The sequence below is a fragment of the Priapulus caudatus genome, unplaced genomic scaffold, assembly GCF_000485595.1.
Source record: "Priapulus caudatus unplaced genomic scaffold, Priapulus_caudatus-5.0.1 Scaffold141, whole genome shotgun sequence".
Taxonomy (NCBI): Eukaryota; Metazoa; Priapulida; class Priapulimorpha; order Priapulimorphida; family Priapulidae; genus Priapulus; species Priapulus caudatus.
In genome coordinates, this window is record NW_014577202.1 from 263,376 (window position 1) to 269,009 (window position 5,634).

Sequence of the window (5,634 nt, forward strand, 5' to 3'; positions counted from 1 at the left end):
TATATGCATAAGGATGTTAGCCAATAGATGCGTTTATTCTGCAGTCTCCTCCCACGCCGGCCGACCGTCACCGCCACAGTTCACATTGATGGCCGAGAGAAACCAGAAACTCCGACACCAATCGTCTGCGTTCCCCCCAACCTGCAGCTTCGCGCGGCAACGAAGCGATTTGCACGTCGGTCGCGTCGTTTCGCGGCGAGTTCTTTCGCCAATAAAAGTTGCCATCTGCAAACACGTGGACGCGTAAATTAGACAAGCGAACAGCGTGTTTGTTTACGCACTCGTGGAGGTCTCCTCTCGTCAGACCCGCCGCACGCACACACAGGGCGCATATTACGAGGGCCCGGCCGCGGTAGGTTGCGGGACTGACTGCCCCCGTGAGGTGAGCGAGGTGGGAGGCGCGAGATGAGAAAGGAGGAATGCGAAGGGAGGAGGGATGCGAAGAGAGCGAGGTGGGATGTGAAGGGAGGGATGCGAACGGAGGGATGCGAACGGAGGGAAGCGAATGGAGGGTGAATGAGAGAGAAAGAGAATGCTGAATTAGGTGAGGAGAGGACGGAGGGCAAAGATATGAGAGTAGGATACAAAAAGAGGGCGGTAGGCGGAGAGGAAGGTGCCGTGAATGTGGGATCGAAGAGGATGGGGGCAGGGGAGGGTGCAGGGGGCAGGGTGTCGTCGGGGAATGTGAAGGGAAGATCGTACGTTAAACGTTACGACTTTCGCTTGCCCTCCCCCTCCCTTCCTCTCGCTTTCTCTCTCTCTCTCTCTCTTTCTCTCTCTCTTCTCTCTAACTCGAGATATTTCTTACCTTTTCTCTCTCCCAGTTTTTCTCTCTCGCGCGCTATATCCCTCTTTCTTCTAACCTTTTCCCTCTCCCTCTCACTCTCTCCTCCTCCTCCTCCTTCTCCTCCTCCTCCTCTTTCTCCTCCTCAGCTTTCTTCTCAATTTTTTTTTCAACACAATTGCGAAGTTATTATTAAAAATTAGAATTCACTATTTAATGGGGGAAATTGTGATGGTGCCGAAAAACTCGCAAGGTTGTGTGCGCCACACCCTAGACTTAAGATACAACAGGTCAACAATGCTCGCATGTTCCCCGTGGCGCCCTGACCAACGAAAACTACGCGGATAACGCGTGATAGGAATACGCAATAGTGTTACATAACCGCGGGAAGTTATCATGAATCCCGCGCTACATGCAACAGAATAACGACTAGCCACTAGCAAATACAAAAACGAATTCAACGTGAACTATTAGAGTTATCATTCTTATCTCTTCTTCTTCGTTCTTATAAATAAATAGCATGCATGCGCATCTATACACGAACAAGTATGTCGGTGTAGCTACACGTGACATATGACGTGGTCTTGGCGACGTTGTCGGCGCTGGTGGGGAGGAAATTCTGCAAGCGGACAACAAATGAAATGCATAGACAGATAAGAGACGTAGGCGATGTATAGAGGCGTAAGAAGCGTAGGAGATGTAGGGATGTAATATATAAGGGATAGAGATGTAGAGATGTAAGAGATGTATAGACAGAGGCGTAGACTGCGTTCGCGCTATCCAAGCAAACACTAGCGACCAGACGGTAGGGAATTCCAACTCCTCACATATGCGACAAAAGTTGGGTGGTTATAGGAGATCGTCAGAATCGCATAGATTATATCAGGGGTTAGTAATGACAAATAATGACATAATGACAAATAATGACATTCAACAAGATTCGCCGAGCCTGAGGCGAATAACTGTTTTAGTATCATTGCCCGAGTAGATAAAATAATAGATCAAAGAACTAAGTGCTGAAACCACTTTGTTGACAAAACGTTTCGTAAAATTTGATGTAGGCCTAAACAAGTGTCGGCAACCATTTTGTGGTTACTTAAATTGTTGCATTTCGGCAAATTTTGCCCCAACAAACTCAACATATACCGTTAGGAAAACGGTAAACAAACCTTGTTGAACAGACTTTAGCCCCGAATTTACCCGAGTCTCAAAACTCCTAATTTCACGTTCGAATCAACGGTAAAGAATTGTATTCGTTAGTTCATGTAAGACTGGGGTAATATAGACTGTCCTTGTTTAATTTCTAATTAGGTAGTGCCTGCTATCTGTTGGAAATCAGAGTAACAAAAACCAATAATAAGCTTGAATTTAACTACCTACCTTTAAATAGTTTAACTCCAAATTTTGTCACATTTTTGGTACTTTTGGGAACAGCATTTTCTTTAAATTTGTCAATTTCGGCTTCCGTAACATTTACAAATCTAGCCGCCATTTTTGGCGCCAATACAATGTAAACCCTAGAGGTCATTATCGAAATATATTTACCTAAGTCTCGACCAATCAGCGCGTAGGATTTCCTATAATTACTCGGGCGATAATACTAGTAATTGTTATTATTAATCCTTGATTATCTTCTAGGATTATCGGAGCGGTAATTCGATCAACTGTGTCTAAATGTTCATTCGCCTGTAATTCGGTGAACGAGTCGCGTGATGCGATTCAGTCGCAATCTCGCGCGTTGGCTCCCGTGAGATTGCACAACGATAATCACTGTTACGTAAGAGCTGTCTGTGCCCAGCTACATTACATCTTGCTACAGCTACATCTATTACTCGTAGCGTCAATATCGTTAGCTGCATAAGCGGTAGACAAAACGAATGAGTTTTAGTGGTGATAATGATAATTAAGCGAAATATTGACATTTTGAATTACGCTGAAAGTGGGATACGCATAAATAGTAAAGGCACGCGAGGTATAATATATATATATATATATATATAAATATTGGATAGGTGAATATAGGTGAATATTGGATAGGTGAATATATGTGAATATTGGATAGGTGAATATAGGTGAATATTGGATAGGTGAATATATGTGAATATTTGATAGGTGAATATAGGCGAATATTGAATAGGTGAATATAGGTGAATATTGGATAGGTGAATATAGGTGAATATTGGATAAGTGAATATAGAAGCTAAATGAGCGGAAACGCGTGATTTACGCGCGATTACCTCAGCAATTAATGTTTTTAATTATCCGAGCATAAATTAGATCAATCGGATGACGATGTTTTGTTTCCCGACCTGCAAACTTTGATAGTTACTTATTCCCGCAACAGCTAAATGTGGAAATATCGAAAAAACGTGGATTTGTTAACGCAAGTAGCTACCACTATCTATACTAAAGCAATGCAGCACGTAACAATTATATATCATATAATGTTTTATAAGAATATACTGTGCGCGCTTATAGGCAATAGTGGATGGTTTCTCTTAGGCACGAATGTACACACACCCACAGAGAGATGGATATGGAATTTTACCAAGTAAAATAATTCAATTCGTGATCATATTACTTGTATAACATAATATATATATATATATATATATACCATTTGCAGAGGTGAGTTCTGCAGATGTGACCCTTTGAACAATACCTGAGTAATAGTAGCAGTAGGGACACATTGAAAATGCACTGAAATCGTATCTAAACGCACAGTAACTGGTTTATCGCATGTGCATGTCCCTCTTCACGAAAACTCCGTGAATCGCAGATGAACGTTTAATGCGTGATGCATTTTTTATCATTATAATATCAACGCGCGATTCGCAGATCGCACGAACCCCGGTAATGTTGGCAGACACGATTATCAGTGTAAATTGAAACTAGTAGCGAGCGTACCGAAGTTCTGTACTCCCTCTGTCCCATTACGCATATAAACACAACGAGTAATCGTAAATATTTCCGCGATCGTTAACAAACAGTACGCCACAATCGACGGCTCGAATCTAAGCAAATTTTGAGTACGAGCATGTGGTGCCATCTATCGTTTAGCGCATCATCATATCGTTTCATTTGGAGCATAAAGATTGTTTCGTGAAAGAATACAAAGTTGATACGTTGCAAAGTTTTATAATTTATTCGAGTTTTTACGAAAACCACATAACACTCGTAAGACCAAACCACACAATCACAGCTAAAAGATTTTCACTGGGATTAGGATGATGATCGAGTTCATGCGGCCATCTAGCGAGAAAAATTGTGTTTATTAACAATAAAGACGTTGGATTCTGTCATTGCATTGCGTTTTTTTACGAGCCGCTAACATGTGTGGTGTGTTTAGACGGATAATTCAACATAAAAAAATTCATGCCGAGTAACTATACTATACGTAATCATGTTGAGGCCGATGTGGAGAATATATTCTTCTGTTAGCAATTTAGTTTTTCTAGCCGCTCTAATTAATTCATTAAATCTTACGTGATGGCGTACTTGCACTGAAAAATATTAGATGATATTGCAATTTCACATCCCTATAATCAGTATTTAACTAGTCACCAATAATTGAGTATTGCAATATGAGTATCGCGTTCTGTTTCTTAGTCACGTCGGTGGCGCCACCTCGAGTGTAATACAAATATTATCAGCGAACGGCTAAGAAAGTACCGTCATTTGAAAATTATTATTATTATTTTTCTTGTGCATAAGCTGCACATTAGTGTTGGATTGCGCAAATCTTTAAGACTAGCGGGATCATTTGGACTGTATATGTGGCTGTATGCGGTAGGCATACGCGAAATGACAGACGCTCGCTAAATTTTATTTCGTTTCTTTTAAAAGTAATTTTCCCCGATTATTTATAGAATTTTTCAGCGACAAAATGCACTAGGCTTGAAACGCACGAACAACTATATTTTCTGCGGGTTGAGTATGAAAGTACGTACGTCTTCACAATATTTAATTCGCGATGTATAGAGCTTGTCTAAATTGAGCATTAGGCATTGGGTCTCTGCGATACAATATGGAGAAGCATTGATCTTGTAAGTATTTGCTTGAGCATTACCGGTGGTCAATTTTCTTGGATTCTTGATTACAAACACGTGTTCGTTACTTTTGCCGCTTTTATACTGCGCACAACTTTAGCCCGCTTCTGAAGCGAAATAATCAAATATGCGGGAATAGCGCCATTTAACGTACAGCCGAGTGACCCATGACAGAGTGGCAACGCAGCCTCGATATTGCACAACGTCTTTGCAGAAAGCGGCGCAGCTGGACACACCCCTTCCTTTTCTGTGACTTGCCCTATTGCGTGGATAAAAGCGCATGCGTGAAATTGATTATCCGAAACCCATTTGCCAGATGCAATCTTCGTGGAGCGATGATTATCGGGACCACACTACGCACCGTCATCATCATAGCTGCACGATCGATGTGCCACCAGCTGTCTTTGCAAATACTGTACCTGGAAAATGCTGCCGGTAATTTACTGATTGTTCTTTTCCTACCTGTAGATATATAATCGTCATCACGCTAAAACATTAGCCTGTCGCTATGAAGGGCTGAATCACTGCGCCCGTATTTATCCATCCGACCCCAAGTAGATTATTTCAACATGCGCTAGCGTCCGTTCGATTGTTATATATGTCCCCGGTATACCATACAATACAAGGCCAAGTAAATAATCGCTGACTCATCCGAAATAGAAACGTATCCGTTTATTAAGAAATCGTGGCAATCGAGAGTAACATCATTATTTAAGCGGTAGAGGGAGGAGAGTTTGTAACCAACTTCGAGTAAAAACCGATTGCGTCAAAATGGAAGTGAGTGCTTCTTTGTATATGGCA